This window comes from Trachypithecus francoisi, unplaced genomic scaffold, assembly GCF_009764315.1.
Source record: "Trachypithecus francoisi isolate TF-2019V2 unplaced genomic scaffold, Tfra_2.0 Lachesis_group17, whole genome shotgun sequence".
Lineage (NCBI taxonomy): Eukaryota > Metazoa > Chordata > Mammalia > Primates > Cercopithecidae > Trachypithecus > Trachypithecus francoisi.
In genome coordinates, this window is record NW_022681462.1 from 9,221,388 (window position 1) to 9,240,318 (window position 18,931).

General features: G+C 38.1%; 1 long non-coding RNA gene across 1 annotated transcript; it reads right to left on the reverse strand.

Annotated features, from left to right (window-relative positions):
• Window positions 1-4,548: 4,548 nt before the first annotated feature.
• Window positions 4,549-18,713, reverse strand: LOC117062922. Its single transcript, XR_004428627.1, has 4 exons — window positions 18,591-18,713; window positions 17,610-17,814; window positions 6,189-6,304; window positions 4,549-4,859 (listed from the first exon to the last, which is right to left on the reverse strand). It is a non-coding gene; the product is annotated as an uncharacterized LOC117062922 (long non-coding RNA).
• Between the last annotated feature and the right edge of the window lie 218 nt (window positions 18,714-18,931).

Genomic DNA, 18,931 nt, shown 5'->3' on the forward strand with positions numbered 1-18,931 from the left:
TTGCCTTTGAAGCCATCCTGGATTTAAAAGCATCTGACTCACATGTGTTACATATACCATATGCTGCCAAATACACTAAGGGTGTTTTCTCTGACCAGTATGGTTGTCAGTGAACACTGGCATCTCTTTGTTAGTGGATTTTCAAATAAGCCTTAGCATACAGGACTCTCTTTCTTAACTACAGGCATTGGAGGCCTCCCCCAACCTATCTACCTCTATGCAGGTCTGGCTCCCGGCCTAAGGCAGCCCTTACCCAAGGGTTTCCTAGAGATCCCCCAGCTTTCACGATGTACAGCAATCTTCTCACGCTGTCTAGATGACTGAAGTAAAGTGCATTTGATTAGCTATGAGCTATTAGTGATCAAATCACTTCACCTCTCTGAGCTTCAGTTGTTTTATCTAAAAAGAGGATGATAATGCTTAACTCAGAGGTGAGAAATAAAGAGATAAGTATATGGAGCGTATACTGCAGTGCTTAGCAAATAGTAAACATCTAAAAGATGATAGCCATGTTAATTCTCTCCACTCTGCCTAATCTTTGGTTATATTGTGCCCATGATAGGCTGGGAGAGGACCCTCGGCAAATCATAAGGACCATGGAATTAAAATACATAGAAATGGCCTCCTGGAAAACAGCATAAAAGCAAAGTGAGCAAAATTCCCAATCCCAGAACCCCTCAAAAGACTTCATCACCATGTTAGAAAGAGGCTTCATTGTGTGCTAAAATGCTGCAAGAAGGGTGTTGGAGGCAGAAGATTTTCAGCATCTGTTCTTCAGAAAATGCCTTACTTAAAAAAAAAATAGATCTGTATCTCCATGAATCTTGAAGCCGTAAGAATACAGCTTCAGATTCCCTCCTTCACCCCAGACATATGTACTTAAAAGTGTGGGAAAGGTTATGAGTATTACAAAGGCATCTGTTTAAGAAGTTATGAGGGGTGTGTAATCTGGGAAGGTGACCTGGTCAGGACTGAGGTCAAAATTGTGATGTGCAGGTAGAGAAATTCTAGTAGGAACCCAAATCAGTTTTTGGTCTTAACAGGTCTTTGGGATTTGTGGGTGAAGGTTAACATTTGGCTAACAGTGCTGGGCCATAAAATTATATTTCAAATGTTGTACAAAGGACAATAGCAAACAAATCTAAAATCCAAAGCTCGTAGTTACTTTGGAAACTGGTGTCTTATAATTTCTTACTGTGAAACAAAAATGGAATTTATGAGTTAATTTTGGTTTTGTTCTTGTTAGTTTGTTTGGTAAAGGGAATCAATCAGTGAAAGTTATTCCAGAATTGGTTCATATTATTTACATGAAGATAGAAATGACCTGGACTCTTGGTGTCTGTCAACGTTCTTATCAAACTGCGTGGGGACAGTCACCTTAAGGAATTAAATAGCCACTAAGACATGGCATAAAACATGAACACACAAGCTCATTTCTGTAACAGTAATACATTTGGACACTGCATTATCACCTAGGGCTGCCATAACAAATTGCTGTCAGCTGAGTAGTCAAAACAGAAATGTATCCTCTCACAGTCCTAGAGGCTGGAAGTCCAAAATCAAGGGATCAGCAGGGCTGCACTCCATCCAAAGACTCTAGGGTAGAACCTCCTTTGCCTCTTCCTAGCTTCTGTGGTTGCTGAGAATCCCTGGCATTCCTTCTCTGATAGCTACGTCACTCGAATTTCTGCCTCCATTCCCAGACGACCCTCTTCCCTTGTGTGTGTCTCTGGTTCTGTTTGTCCTCTTCTCTTCTTATAAGGACACCAGCTCATAATAAATTTAGGGCCACCCTAATCCAGTATGACCTTATTTTAACGAATTACATCCATAAAACCCCTATTTCTAAATAAGGTAACATTCTGAGGTTCAAGTGGACATGAATTTTTGGGGAACACCATTCAAACTAGTATGGACACCAAAATGGAGATAACGGACAACAGGCTTTCTATCTTGCTTCAAAACAGCCAGGAAACAAGTCAATATTTCTTAAGTGTAGTGCATTGTTTGTAACATTATTTATTATGTGGGAGAGCTGAGAGTTTCCTTGGTGGATATGAAATGCCTCTGGGTTTTTTTACTTGTTTGTTTTCTTTCCTCTCTCTCTCTCTCTCCCTCTCTCTCTCTCTCTCCCTCCCTCTCTCTCAATCTTTCCTCTCCCCCCACCATCTGTTTTGTAAACTATATTGACATCATTCAACTTTTAAGTTGGTGAAAGAAAAACAAAAACAAAAACATATACTTAGCAGAAGATAGAGGCATTTGCTATTTATTATGTCTCAAAATAACAGCCAAAGCAAAGTTTTAATAGAGAACACATGCAACAGATGCTTTATTCATTTCTTTAATTCATTATATTGTGATATTTGTTTTATTACCAAGGAATGTGTTGGGTGATGAAGAGACTAGAGAGAGAGAGAGAGAGGAAAAGACTGGGCTAGACAGAGTTAACTTTAGATGAAAAAGTTTTTAAACCCATATATGCATACACAGTTTATGTGGTTGAGTTACTTAATAGAAAGTAATATATGCCAAACATGTCTGCTTCCTTCCCATAGCTGGTGTAGAAAGCAGAAGTTCTGAGTGACTGTAAGTGCCACCACTGGATGTCAATAATTTATCAACCTTTCTATATCTGTAAAATGGGGATAATTATACTTGTTCTGTCTATCCTTCAAATTCATTATGAAGATTAAATGTGATCATGGAAATAAAATGAATTCGAATTCTAAAGTAAAAACATATTCTCATGATTGCTGTAATTACTGTTGGTGCACTTGAATACTGAATGGATATTCTTGGCAAAGCCTAGGATTTATTGTCTTGTACAGTTATGTAACAAGAGTGACCACCATGTATTGAGCAGCTGCTATAAAGTGCTGTGTGAGTCACTTTATAAAAACAATTTCTACTGCTCAGAATGACTCTGCAAAATAGACTTTATTGTCCCCATTTTGGACAGAAGTAATTGAAAAAAGGTCGTGGTGAGCTCTGCCTGGTCAACTCAAGTTTTAACTTCCGAGTAGCACAACTTGCACATGGCAAGGCCAGGAATTTCTGCCAAAGTCAAGTTGGTTTTTCTTTCTCTCCCCTCCACCAAGATTCTCCTGGGATTTCTTTACACAAACACACACACACACACACACACACACACACACACACTCACACTCATCTGCATCTTTCTCCCTCTCCCCCATACCAAGGATGTTGAGTAAATTAGTCATTTTTTTCAAATAAATCAATCTCAACCATTATTAGATGGCACTTGGGCATAATTAAAAAGAATTGTTTGAGACAATTTTTCGATTTTTATCTGGTTATTAGCAGGCTCTGAGTTTCGGCGGTTCAGTGCAGATGGAATCAAAATGAACCAAGAGTGTTCCACATACAGTTTTGCAAGTCTAAGTACAACCATTTCCCCCCGCTTAATCCTCGGCTTAGTGCTGGTGTTCAGTGGCAGCAAAAGGGGTTTCCCACTTGCATCTCTGTTCCAGTTTAGCTAGACCCAGACCACTCAGGAAAACCTGGGGTCCTGCCAATTTCATCTGCCTCTCCTCTGTTGAGAATGGAGTGTGTTAATCTTCTAGTTTACAGAAGATAGAATTCAGGAAGATAGCATTGATTTCTAATTACTTTTTATCCTGTGCTTTAACATTTTCTGTTTGATAATGCTTTGTAATGTATCTAATCTAGTAGTACAATTGCAGAAACACTGGAGATGTGTGCTGAAAAATATTTTACTGATGGACAATATTATTTAAAACAATTTTAAAACCACTGAACCAGAGCAGTAGAAGCATTTCACTCCATCTCTGGCTTGGATTGGTGTTTTTAGAATCCTTGGCATGACCTGTTTTCTTTGTAAACTCTATGAGATAGTTCTTGGGGTAAAGAAGGCCAGAATGGTAATGGCATTTCTTTTTTTTTTTTTTCCCTTCCTGATCGTGTAGCCGGTTTTGCCTATGAAAATGAGTTAATGTACTAAATGCCCCATTGCCCATTCTTCATGGTTCACCCTGGTCATAACGGTGCAAGTGGGCTTTATCTAAATGATGGAGGAATTGACAACAATCAAAAAGCAGCTCAGCCTCAACTCTCCTTCCTCATACAGCAACCAAAATCACAGCAGCTCAGGGCAGGTAATAACCAGACCATGTTGAAAATTTCACTTAAGCTATTATTCTTTTATTAAATCTAAGTAATAGCTAATAATAATTGAGATGAATTTATTTAAACCAAATGACTAATATGTAATGCTCACTTTTCTAGTTAGTCACCATTGTGACTCCTCATGTGACCCTAAGTCACCTTGGATTCACCTTAATTTCCTAAACAGGCATGCAAATTCTGTTCATTATGCACAAAGCTCTTTTTGCAATGGTGAGCATTGTCTCACCTCCTCTTGACTTTGGTTAATCTGACAGCCACACAGTCCTTTCTTGGGGAATATTGCAAAGTGTCTTCAATTCAATTGCATTTCTGTGGTCATGGGGTTTTATGTAATTACAGAAGTTCTGTAGTTGATTTGAATGTTATATCCCTGTTGTGGAATTATGTTTGGACTTTATCCTAAAGGACAGGGAAGGGATTGTGTTTGTTTTGTTTGAACATTTCTTATCACAGAACTATGTTGGAGACAAACCCCAATGACACAAACATTCAAATATCACCTTCAGATGTAATATTGATTTATAAAACAACAGTGCACAGCTGCCAAGCTTCACTCTTGGATACAGAGGGTCTTCAATTCCCAACAAATTACTGGCATTTCTACCAATTTACAAATTAGAGTTTCCTCAGAATATCTCCCAGTTCTTAATATTCCAGTCACCTTCCTTTTCAGCCTTCTCTCTTGAAATCTGTGTGTGGGGAGGAGGGAGGAGGGAGAAAGTAGAGCATTTGTAAAATTGGAGTTAAAAAAATCTAGATCAACTTTTATCCTTAGGCAAATTATGCACAGAGTTAAATTAAACCACTATATGTACTTGTAGATTGAAGAATCAGAGGTGGAGGAGGGGTCAGAGACACTGAGATCAAAGTTTCTGTTCTTTGAACAAAATCCCTTTGAAAAGCCCCCCATGCCACCTATCCTCCTTGTTAATGTTTTGACTGGGAGTGTCTAGCCGTGTCATCGGCAGCCGAATATTTTTAGTACCATATTTTGTTTCATTTTCTGTGTGCAGCTAGCTCTACTTAGCAAAGCACCAGATCCTTTGCCAGCTCTGTTCTATGTCTCTTAGGGGAATATTTTTGTTAATTGCAAATATTTGATTGACAAACATAGGATGCAATTAGTAGTCAGGCACAGTAGGAATGTGCAGTGAACTGGATCCCTGAACCAACGGATCTCAACTCTCTCAGCTTGATCTGAAATCGACTAGAGCATTTCAACCATATGTTTGCCTCAAACTTTCTCTTTCCTATGAATGTTGCTTATTTCCCCAAACTAGCTTCTTTTCACCTTGGCTCACTGAGGGAGCTAATTCCTCTATGATCAAGCCAAATGAAGAAAGAAAATTCTTTACAAGTTTCAGTCTAGTGGGGCTATTTGACCATGACTGTAAAAATTAATGCGGACAAAATTACACATGCCAGTTGTTTCTCTCCAAAGCCCTGGGTGGAAAAAAGAATCTAATCTCTTCTGAATTCACACATTGTATTTTTCATAGCTATTTAAAACAACCTGGCATCTTCTGATTATCTTTATCAATTACATTTTGCTTCTTTATACATACAGCAAGATGAGCCGTTTGTTCTGTCTTACTGCAGTATGTGAAATAAATTTCTGTTTTCAAAATATACCATTTATTTTAAAGGTATACTGTATGCCACAAATCAATGGGAGGTACTGGAATCTGATGCTATCAGATACTCTGAACTTCCTTCCCCCTTGAGAAATTAATTACAGCTCTCAAAATTTGAGGGGAAAGAGCAAACTTCAGAGCCTTAAGTACCAGCTTTAAAAAGTCTTAAGAAAATGTACGCTGTTTTCCCACATACATGATGTAAAAAACAAAGTTGAAAACAAAACAAAAAAAACAATGTAGTCAAATTGGGGTTGTGGCTGTAAAACACCAGTTCTCAATTTTTTTTTTTAAACTCACTGATGCAGTTCACATGTTATTTTAGGGGGATGAGTTATACAACATGAGTTGCTCTCTCTAAAGGATAAGCAAAGAGTTACCAACATTGTGGGTGAAGAGATAAGACATCTCTCAAAGCTAGAGGAAAGCATACTATATGCTTATGAAGATTCTGCAAGTTCATGGCAAATGATGTGGGGTCTTCAACGAAGATGTGGAACCTGAAACCCAGGGAGATTTTAAATTAGTTCAAGGACACACTGGAAGTGCTTGGTGATATGGAAATACAGGGCAGGAATCCTGACATGCAGCCCATGAAACCAGAATGCTTGTCAAGTCTGTCAATTATAATGTGCCACATTCCAAATAAAGCTTTAAAAACGGGTGTCGCAAGGCTGCAAGGCACTGCTGTGGTTCATCTTGACCATCCTCCTGCCTCTAGAAAAGCTGTGATTAATTTTTTAAAACTAGCAGTCTGCTTCAAACATACAAATAAAAGGTGCTCTTCATGTTTAGAATTTAAATAAAACCATAGTAGAACAAACTAGGAATTTGGAAAAATAAGAAAACAATCTCTTGTTCTCTTGTTTTTCTCTCCTTTTTTTTCCCCTTCTTGGAATGATGATCCTAAGCTCAGTGACCATGAAACTACTGGGATGAATCTGGTTTACTGCATACAGCACTGACCCAGTAGCTCCTTGGGTGTCTGCGTGCCCTGTGGCTTTTGCCATTAGTCAAGGCATTGTCTAAACTGACCACATCAGCTAAGGCCCCCTCACTCACGTAAGCTCACCATATGCCTGGATGCCATAGATCCTTGGAAATAGACAAGTTTAGAGGTGGAAGGGATCAGGAAGGAAATGCACCCATTCAACAGATGAGACATTAGAGGCTCAGCAAGTGGTGACTGTTTTGAATAACTTGAAGTAATACCAAAGCTAGCTTCTGAATGCTTTAATGGTTTGAGCCCTGCAAGCCTGGAAGAGTATGAGGTATGGGGGAGAAATCAATAAGAAGAATAAATTGAAGCAGCTACACAGATAGATTTGACTGATCTAGTGAGATGATTTGACTGATCTTCTGAGATGAACATTTTGTATGTGGGGAGGTGGGGCTAGTGAGGGAAGGACGGTGTATGTTTTTTAGATTAGAATAAGCTAACACCTCAGGTGATGAGTCCATAACCTCAAACTTTCTGATAGGAAATCAGATAATGCACTGGATACATTTTTAAGGTATATATTTCCCTAAATGCTGCCTTCAGAGAAAACTAGTGGCCCTCAGGCAATCAAGTCTCTTCTCAGAACTTTCTCATTTGTCTCAGTTTGCAATTCATTTGCTAATGCTGTGGCCCGTAAGTGAGCTCACATCTAAGATTGTAAAGGCTTGTGTATGGGGACTCTTCTCTTTTTTTATAACTCTTAGTAAGTACTCTGCCATTCTACCAGAGGCTGGCAAATATAAGTGTGCACCAGAAGCACCTTCAAGGCCTGTTAAAATGCAGATTACTGGGCTCCATCCTCAGAGATTCTGTATAGCAGGTTTGAGGTAGGGCCCCAGAATCTGCATTTGTATAAAAACTCACAGATGCTACTAATGCTGCTGTTCCAAGGACCACACTTTGAGAAACACTGCTCTTTATACAGAAGCAATCTTCAGTGTGTGTTATTGACTAAAAAATCCTTATGTTCACCTGTATAAAAATAGATAATAAAAGAGTTGGAGAATAAAATAATATTGGCATGTACCAGTTGCTCAATAAATATTTTTGACTGATTGAGTTGAGGATTGATGTTACTCTCCATTTACTTATACAGCTCAAAACAAATTATGAAGTTGAGTAAATTCCAAAACTTTTTTCTCTTTTAGCCATATCCCAGACTGGGTTCAAATACCTTTATCTAACATTTTGAAACTTTAGTTTTCTCAGTTTTACATTGGGGGAAATGGGGATATTGTAGAGGAGTAAATAAAATAACTTTTGTTGCAGTTCTTCTTAGCAGCATGCTTTAGTGTAAACATCCCGCTTTATCTTATATAACTATTGGTGAAAATAAATTTGCCAACTGGGAGGGGCCCTTCTTCTCTTTGAAATGAATTGGGAGGCATTCTTTAAAATAAGAAGTACATCTTAAATTACGCCTCAATATCCAATGATCTAAATGCGAAGAAATCTACAGGAAGCCTGTTTATTAATGTGATTCTGTGTGAAAAAGAGTATAGAAATTCTCTGTACTAAAAAATATTTTTATTAGAACATTTGAAGCAATTAATCAGTTTGTTTTAATTTATAGGGAATCACTAAATGGTTTAATGGGCTAGCACTTAATGAATTAATAATGGGAAACCTTAAAAATCAGGACACTAAGTGGCCCAGATGTTCATCAGCTGTTTTGGAAGCATATACACCTGTGGCTTAGTATTCAAAAGTTAAGAATATTTTATGTACATTTATACATAAAACATACAAAAATATCTTCTAAAAAATGTAAACACAAGTAAATAAAAAGAAAGCAATATGAAAAAACATTTCAGAACAGATTTACATTTCTTAATATTCTTTGGGCCAGATACTTATACTTTTGGTTCTTTATATAAATAAAAATGAAGGATTCTTATATTCCTGATGAGTTTTTATCTTCACATGAAATTAGAAGTAGATGACTCAGTTCTAGATAACAAATATGTTATTTACATATTTATTTTAATTTAACTTACAAGAAAATTTATAGAGTTCTTACTATGTTCCTGGTGTTATTTTAAGTGCTTTATGAATATGAAGTCATTTAATCCTCATACCCCATGAGATGGATATAATTGGGATCACCTCCATTTAACAAGTAAGAAAACTGAGGCACAAATAAATTAAGAAAATTGCCTATAGTCACATAGCTAGTAAATAGCATAGCAAGGATTTGAACCTGAGTGATGTGGGACTGTGTTCCTGCTCATCCTATGCTACTGTCCCCGTGACCCCAGTGACAAATGCTGGACTGGGCGATGTGATGCAATGTATAAGTGGCACACCTTCATGGAATTTACAATCTCACTGGGATTAAAAATGCAACAGCATTTGATAAAACTCAAGTGCTAAAGGACAAGTGCCAATATTTATGGTGTGTAGACAGGGCCACAAACTAGAGAGCCCAAGATACAATCTGGCTTGTGGATATGTTTTATTTGCCTCATACAACATTTTGAAATTTTTCAGCTAATGGGTTAAAATGAAAAATTACATAAATATTCCAGATTTTTCATCATTTAAAAAAACACAAAACTTAAAGAAACATTGACGATGCCCAAATCTGGCATGAAACAAACAGATGGCATTCAATTCTCTCCTATTTGCTCCAGTCTCTGACATTCACACAATGTGTATATATGCATTTCTATCAGATGCATGCCGTTCATTTATTTTACTTGCCGAATCCCTGAGTTGACCCACGTATGTGTGTCCTGAGAAAGGGGTGTTGGATGTCCTGGGACAGCTATTGCCTGGGATACTTGGAGAAGTTTCAGGAAGAAAAGTTATTTGCACTAAACTTCAAAAGAGGAGGACAGGTGGTTGTAACAAGATTGCAGTGAGCCTTCTGATTTTTTCTGACACCCTAGAGTGTATCCATACAAAATAACTCTTCTAAATTCAGCCAAAATAATGAGGAGATGTTGCAGTGTTCTGACACTTATTTTTGTAGTGACTACCATTTGGCTAGTCAAAATATTCTTGCCTCATTTTTTATTCACTGTAGTAGTATTGCTAGTCTCACTTCTCTGAATTAGAAAGAAAGCTCCTTCTAAGAAACATACTACACAGAGACAGGGATCTGTTTGTCCTGATCAATACTATACTTCTAGAACCTAGTGCTGTGTCTGGAATGTTGTAAAAGCTCAATAATGTTCTAGGAAAAAAGACACTGGGGAAGACAAAATAAAAGAAAGAAGAAAGGGGGAAGGGAAGAAGGAAGGAAAAAAGGAAGGGAGGAAGGGAGGAAAGGAGAAAGGGAGGGAGGAAGGAAGGAAGGAAGAAGGAAAAGAAAGAGAGGGAGGGAGGGAGGAAGAAAGGAAAGAAGGGAGGGAAAGAAAGAGAGAAAGAGCAAACAAAGCAAGGCATCTGATGACTTCTCTGTGAGTTCTCTCCCTCACTAAATGTTAGTAACGGGGGCTGTTGCTGATATACATCTAAGAATAGCTCAGGAACTTAGTGGGAATTATAAGATTGTACAAGCTCTTTCTATGTTTGGTAAAGGTCAAATTTGCAACTTGTTTAAAAAATCAGGTAGAGCCATGATGTATCAAGGCATATTCCCTAGATGGCCCACATTGGGAAGGTGTGCTTGCTGTGAATGTAGAATCCCCTGTTCCCCCCATCCTCCGTGATCTAATGGCACACAGGGATTATGTATTTATGCATGCCAGGTAATTCCTTTGCACATTCAATTTTGCACACCAAATTTTGGTGGAATACCCTTAGGTGGAGAAGAGGTCTTAGCAACCTGTAATTTGAGCCTGATATCGTAAAGTTCACACAATCCAATTAAATTCAGTTGAGTTGAAAATTATACAGTTAGTTTTGAATAGATGCTAAATCAATCTGACACTTCTTGATTAAGCTGAATTTTTACCTGACTGGTGGGTGCTTCGTTAATATAAGTTTATGTGCTGCCATGTATCTGCCAAAGTGTCATTTAAATTCTCTAGACACAGAATTTGGGAATTGGTTGTTTTATTTATTCATTTGTCATTTTAACCAGGTTGATTTAATTACGAAGTATGCAAACTACAAAAGTAACAAAATTTTATTTTGTTTGGTTGATACTGTGGTTTAAACAAGTGAATGTGGGCTGGGCGCTATGACTCACGCCTGTAATCTCAGCACTTTGAGAGGCCTAGGGGAGGATGGATCACTTGAGCTCAGGAATTTGAGACCAGCCTGGCCAACATGGTGAAGCCCCATCTCTACTAAAAATATAAAAATTGGCTGGGCATAGTGGTGTGTGCCTGTAATTCCATCTACTTGGGAGGCTGAGGAATGAGAATCACTTGAACCGGGGAGGCAGAGGTTGCAGTGAGCCGAGATTGTGCCGCTGCACTGCAGCCTGGGTGACAGAGTGAGACTCTATCTCAAAACTAAATAAATATGAGATGAAAAGAAAAGAGTGAATTTAGATGTCCTTATGAACATGCTCAGCCCAATTTGGCCACAGGCTCCATCACTTCCCATTATATTTCACCAGGTTGTATTACACATTGATGGTACTAGCTCAAGTATTTGGGCTTGCAACCTTAAAAACCAAAATAAAACAAAACAAAATTATGAGCTGACAGTCTAGGACATAACTCTACTCTGTATGGGATCCCAAATCCAACCATCCCTCACCACCTCCACTACCACCACCCCAGTCCAAGCTATTATTATCTCTCATCTAAAGTAATGTTATAATCTAATTATGGGTCTCTCTGTTTTTCTTACTGTCATAGCTCTATGTTCTCTACACAAAAGCCAGCTCAAACAGCTCGTAACCCTCTCATAGCTTCCCATCTCATTGGAATAAAATCCAACAATTTTACCATAGGATTCATGAATGCTGTTTACAAAATATTTATAGGTCTCTGCGTAGTGGACACATGGTAGAATTGTGCTCCCTGCCCACACACACCTGTCCCTTCTCTCCTCCTCCGCCATCATTGCATGTGGTTATATGACTAGATCTGGCCAATGAGTTGTCTGTGGAAGTGCTATGTGTCCCTTCCATGCTGGAACATTAATTGCTGATATGAGATCTTTCAGAGATGTCTTTCCTCTGATAATATGTTTGGCAATGATTTTGACAGTGGTTTCTCTGTCCATCTGTTTCCCAGGATGAGGCTGACACAGTGTAGAGCCTCCAACCTAACTGTGGTAGACATGATGTGAGCAAAAAATAAACCTTTCATGTTTTCAGCCATCAAGATTTAGGGTTGTTTGTTACCATAGCATAATCGGGCATATGCTGACTGCTACTCTGACATTTGTCTACAAGGCCTATGTGAGCTAACCTCCACCTATCTCTCTGACCTCATCCCCAACCTCTTTTATCCTCTCCCTTTTTGTTCAGCTCTATTTGCTTTCCTAGTGAATTCCAGCTTTCTGCCCAATATTGGGCCTTTGCACTGTTTAAGATACTTTATGGATGCATCTTTCCATGTTCCCTTACTTCATCAAGATCTTTGCTCAAAAGTCTCCTTCTTAGGGGGAGAATCACTGACTACAGATATAAAATAGCACCCTTTATTATTCTATTCCTATCCTGTTGATTTTTCTCTATACCTGGGATAGTTTTCCTTTATTATTTTACTTTTTTGCTGCTAAAACTGAAATATGAACTCCTTGAGGGCAGGGACATTTTGTTCACAGGTGTTTTCCCAGCAGCATGAGCAATGCCTTGGGTAGAGCAGATAATTAATAAATATTAATATTTGATGAAGTAATGAATTATTCATTCTTATCACACAACTATCAGTTTTCTCATCTGAAAGTATGGCTTAACATGACCCTCAACCTACTCTACAATGTTATGTTATACTTTTAGAAGTAGACAGCACAATATATTTTATTTTCTCACCACAATGGTAGGTTAATTCACTTAAGTGTTCCCGTCTAAGGTGTCAAGAGGAAGCATCCAATAAATAATGCATTTGAGGCCAATGGGTTTGACCTTTGGGTTCCTCAGGTAGTTTACATTCTCACACTTTTTTCTTATGTTAAAATAATTTCAGAAGGAACTATGAGAACTGGCATGCAATGAAAGGCTGCACATACAGTTGAAATCCTTCACTCTTCTCAAAAGTGAATCTGGGTATCATTTATCTTGGAGGCATTGGCAAAGTTTTGCTTTGTCATACAACATCTATTGATTCTTTTCTAGCAGTCTTGCTTGAAAATTAATATGGAATTTAAGCAATGACCTCTTCTAGAAATAGTGAACGTGTAATTTTAAATGCTGAGCCTTCTAAATGTCTAGTAATGGAGTATGGGTCACACTGAAATAGAAGCTTCACTTTCTAACCTGAATTTTACACAATACAATTTTACCTATAAAAGCATATCTCAGTAAACTCTGGAAATATAAATTTGTAATTTCTTCCTAGAGTCAGCCATACAATACAATTACCATGAGAAGATTGCTTTAAACATGCAATTATAAACTTGGTATGATTCTATAAATTACCTGTAATTTATTTATAAATCTGCTGCAAAGGCTAATGTTTAACACATGCAGATATTATTTTATGCTCCCTTTCCCTTAAGTTCTGTCATATCATTAGATAAATATACTTAATGAGGGTTTATTATGGAAGTAAAATAATCTAAACAGTATTGTATGGTCTACTGTATTATGAAAGAGTGATTTTAAAAGCCTATTAAAGTCCCTGCTTAGGCTTGTCCAAGTTAGCATAAGTGAGGAATGATAACTTAGAAGAAAATTCCTATTTTGATTATTCAATCAAGTATATTCTCTTGTATTATTCAATCAAATCAGCATTTTTCTCATTCTGCTACTTGATGTCTATAAGTCACAGTCAGATAAAACTATAAAAGTCAAGAGAGTAATTTCTTCTTCATGGTCTGTCTATGGTATTAAAAAGACCAGGTTTTGAGTCAAATTTTTCACTCACCAAAAACACGGGGGAGAAACACATATCCCTTACAAAAGACCACTGTAATTTCTAAGCATCAGTTTGCTTTTTAAAAAGAAATACTTTTCTTTTGCTGTGCAGAAGCTCTTTAGTTTAATTAGATCCCATTTGTCAATTTTGGCTTTTGCTGCCGTTGCTTTTGGTGTTTTAGACATGAAGTCCTTGCCCATGCCTATGTCCTGAATGGTACTACCTAGGTTTTCTTCTAGGGTTTTTATGGTATTAGGTCTAACATTTAAGTCTCTAATCCATCTTGAATTCATCTTCTTATAAGGAGTAAGGAAAGGATCCAGTTTCAGCTTTCTACTTATGGCTAGCCAATTTTCCCAGCACCATTTATTGAATAGGGAATCCTTTCCCCATTTCTTGTTTCTCTCAGGTTGTCAAAGATCAGATGGCTGTAGATGTGTGGTATTATTTCTGAGGACTCTGTTCTGTTCCATTGGTCTATATCTCTGTTTTGGTACCAGTACCATGCTGTTTTGGTTACTGTAGCCTTGTAGTATAGGTTGAGGTCAGGTAGCGTAATGCCTCCAGCTTTGTCCTTTTGACTTAGGATTGTCTTGGCAATGCGGGCTCTTTTTTGGTTCCATATGAACTTTAAAGCCATTTTTTCCAATTCTGTGAAGAGTCATTGGTAGCTTGATGGGGATGGCATTGAATCTATAAATAACCTTGGGCAGTATGGCCATTTTCACGATATTGATTCTTCCTATCCATGAGCATGGTATGTTCTTCCATTTGTTTGTGTCCTCTTTGATTTCACTGAGCAGTGGTTTGTAGTTCTCCTTGAAGAGGTCCTTTATGTCCCTTGTAAGTTGGATTCCTAGGTATTTTATTCTCTTTGAAGCAATTGTGAATGGAAGTTCATTTATGATTTGGCTCTCTGTCTGTTACTGGTGTATAAGAATGCTTGTGATTTTTGCACATTAATTTTGTATCCTGAGACTTTGCTGAAGTTGCTTATCAGCTTAAGGAGATTTGGGGCTGAGACGATGGGGTTTTCTAAATATACAATCATGTCATCTGCAAACAGGGACAATTTGACTTCTTCTTTTCCTAACTGAATACCCTTTGTTTCTTTCTCTTGCCTGATTGCCCTAGCCAGAACTTCCAACACTATGTTGAAAAACTACCGTCAGAGTGAACAGGCAACCTACAGAATGGGAGAAAATTTTTGCAATCTACTCATCTGACAAAGGGCTAATATCCAGAATCTACAAAGAACTCAAACAAATTTACAAGAAAAAAACAAACAACCCCATCAAAAAGTGGGCAAAGGATATGAACAGACAGTTCTCAAAAGAAGACATTCATACAACCAACAGACACATGAAAAAATGCTCATCATCACTTGCCATCAGAGAAATGCAAATCAAAACCACAATGAGATACCATCTCACACCAGTTAGAATGGCAATCATTAAAAAATCAGGAAACAACAGGTGTTGGAGAGGATGTGGAGAAATAGGAACACTTTTACACTGTTGGTGGGATTGTAAACTAGTTCAACCATTATGGAAAACAGTATGGCGATTCCTCAAGGATCTAGAACTAGATGTACCATATGACCCAGCCATTCCACTACTGGGTATATACCCAAAGGATTATAAATCATGCTGCTATAAAGACACATGCACACATATGTTTATTGTGGCACTATTCACAATAGCAAAGACTTGGAATCAACCCAAATGTCCATCTGTGACAGACTGGATTAAGAAAATGGGGCACATATACACCATGGAATACTATGCAGCCATAAAAAAGGATGAGTTTGCGTCCTTTGTAGGGACATGGATGCAGCTGGAAACCATCATTCTTAGCAAACTATCACAAGAACAGAAAACCAAACACCGCATGTTCTCACTCATAGGTGGGAACTGAACAATGAGATCACTCAGACTTGGGAAGGGGAACATCACACACCGGGGCCTATCATGGGGAGGAGGGAGGGGGGAGGGATTGCATTGGGAGTTATACCTCATATAAATGACGAATTGATGGGTGCTGACGAGTTGATGGGTGCAGCACACCAACATGGCACAAGTATACATATGTGACAAACCTGCACGCTATGCACATGTACCCTAGAACTTAAAGTATAATTAAAAAAAAAAAAAGAAATACGTTAAGTATTAAATATTTGTAGCTAGATTTTGCAAGTTCTGTATATAACAGGCAAATTTGTTGTGATATTATAGTCAAAGAGATATACTTTAACCTTGCTGACAATGACATGCTTCCTTTTGATTGGTAAAATGGGATTCCCCTAGTAAGTGAGACACAGAGGGTAATTCATGACATTTTTGGATTACAGAAAGGTCATACGTATCTAATCCCAACCCATGTGATGAAATTTACCCACTCCACTCTGCTCTCCAAAGAAAATAAACATTAATCAAGCTCTCCCCAATAAATCTCCCCAGAACTTGAGTTCTGGGGTCCTACCCTAATCATCTTTAGATCCTTAGCACTCAGCTGCACCCTTCTACCACTAACTATTTGAGGTATGCTATATAAAATGATAACACAAGTAAGCCAGCACCAGAAAGGTGTTAAAACAAATGTGAAGGAGAACTCAAAACAATTCTACCAGGATCCCACACAATATGTATGTATTTACATGTACAAATACAAATGACCAGAGAAAAGTAAGGAAAAGGCGATGCTAGAAATGCTTTATCATTCTACATAAATAACACTGATATGTGTATCATCCAAAAGGTATTGGGCACCCCACAGTTACAGCATCTGGACAGGTGACTGTATTTTTCTGTTACTTTTCTCATAGTCTTTTGAGGGCAACCTAGCACAACAGTTTTCAAGAAAACTCCCCCCTCCTTTTTTATTTTTAATCATTTTTTTAAAGGAAAATGCTGCACTACCTCCCCCGAAATAAATTATACTAACAATTTCAACAACCTCAATATATGAAAAAGATAAAAGTAAAGGTAGAAGAGTCACTGTGCTGATTTCTTTTTACATACCACATATGGCAGCCATCATGGCAATGTTTAAGGCCATTACAGAGAACTCGAGGGCTCCTAGTTAGGAAAGCAGTGACCCAGATCCATGGGAAATAGATATTTTTCAATTGTACTAGACAGATGCATATATATCGATGTTGCATGCACTAAATAAATATATAAAGATATAAATTGACTATATATGTATATATACACACACGTATACTCGCACACACATATATATATCTCTATATGATAGAGACCATAATTTGGTTCCATATTGTGATTGTGGAAAACAAGTGGTGATATATTTTTCCTCTATTGGACATATTTTCAGAATCATGCCTGGGGATTTATATGCATACCCTGTGCCATTTATAACAGTGCTACAAATAACGAGGATTATGCTCATTAGCAAACATTGCCACTTTTTTGAAGGGGATGCTAGGCAGACATGGCTGAAATGAAAGTCTTTTTTAGACAGAAGCGACAAACCTGGAAATAGGAATCTATATCTTGGTCCTGTGACTGTTTAGTGCAGTGTTTCATGAGCTAAAAAAGAGAGAGAGAGAGAGCACAAGAGAGAAAAATGGTGCTTTGTATAATATCTTACAAGCACTGCAAGGAAATCTGATGTTCATCTTAAACAGGCACACCTCTGATTTTGCCATCTAGTTTCTCAGAAATATTCACCGTATCTAAAGAACTTCTATCTTGAAAGAGGGGAAAGGGGAACTTAACCAAACAGTTCTTTTGAAAAATCTTTTCTCACTACTGGCAAGTTTGGACAAATAATGGACATGAAGGAAAGATAGCTTTTTGTAAGAAATTAAAACTTCGTTATCAAGTTGCCCTTTGATTTTCTCAATCCCCGTCTTACTCCATTTTCTCATCTGTGTAGCCTGTGTTGCGTTTGCAGTTGTTTTTCTTAAGGATAATTTTTGCTTCTAAATACTGAGAAAGAATAATCAGGTGCTTGAGAAGTGGTGTCTCTGCTCATCTCCCCACACGTGACTGCTTTCTGTCTGGTGCTTTGTCATGGTGCCTCCAGAACAGACTTCCTCAGCTTCCTTTGTTATCCTCGCCTGATAAATAAACAGCACAAAATTACCGAACTTATTATGGTAATTGAGAGAAGGGAACGGAATGCTGAGCCTGCCCCCCTATCTGTTACGCTGCCATTGCAAAAGTTGGGCAAACCTGTGCCAAACCTCAGCTGATAGTGTAACATCAGCCTCTCTCCTGTGTGCTCCCCTTTATTGCCGTAGCCCCCCACCTTCCACGATGATTGCTTTCTGTCCATCTTGAGCTGGGTGTCAGTTCATTTAGATTTACATCAAGTAGTAAATTAAAATAATCACTCAGCAAACACTCTGAGCTCAGTTTTCCCTTTCAGTCAGGAGTTGCGCGAGCTGCTCGAAGCATTCAAGCAGAAAATATTGCTGTCTAGATATTTGTCCTCTGGGTGATAAAGGAGGCATTGTCTTGGGACCCACTCAGGCCTCGGAGCCGATCGTCGCTGTGCATCACAGCTGTGAAGTGCGCTTTGTTATGTGTCTGAGGATTCGGGTTCAGGACCTTGTTTTTCTTGAAATACCAGACTGATCAGAGCTGCATATGTTCGGGGGAAATCAGGGGTCGGTGGTTCTCTGTCCACATTTTTACTAGATTATTCTTGGACAGAACTCTGGGAAAATACCCTGCAGCATAAACCATCCCAAGAGTGTTGCTTTGTTTTAATTCATTTTCTTTCTTTCTCTTTCTTGCATCTTTATTTTTTTTTTTCCCCTCCGTATTCTGCATTATTACAGTCCTGGAAAATGCTGGAGTTTATCTGCATGAGTCAGAAACAAAGGCTTACGGCATTGCTGCTTCCTTTTGCGTTGAACCTGGTGCCATAATGTACCGAGTTATAAACCTGCTTCTTTGTGTTCGCATTGCAGTACATCTATCTGCCCATTTAGAAATCAAAATGCAGAGTTCGGTCACCTGGGATGAAATATAGAGTAGGCTAAAGAGGCTTTTCACCATTTGCAAATGATCAGTGGGATCTTGAAACAAAACAAGGAGTCGATAGGAGAAAACAAATTGGAAATTTAGCTCCCAATGAGAATGTTTTTAAAAAGATAATTATCACTTGTAAATCTTAAAGTCATCACATTTTTATTTCAGCTATTTTGTAGGTATGCTATTGCTAAGGGT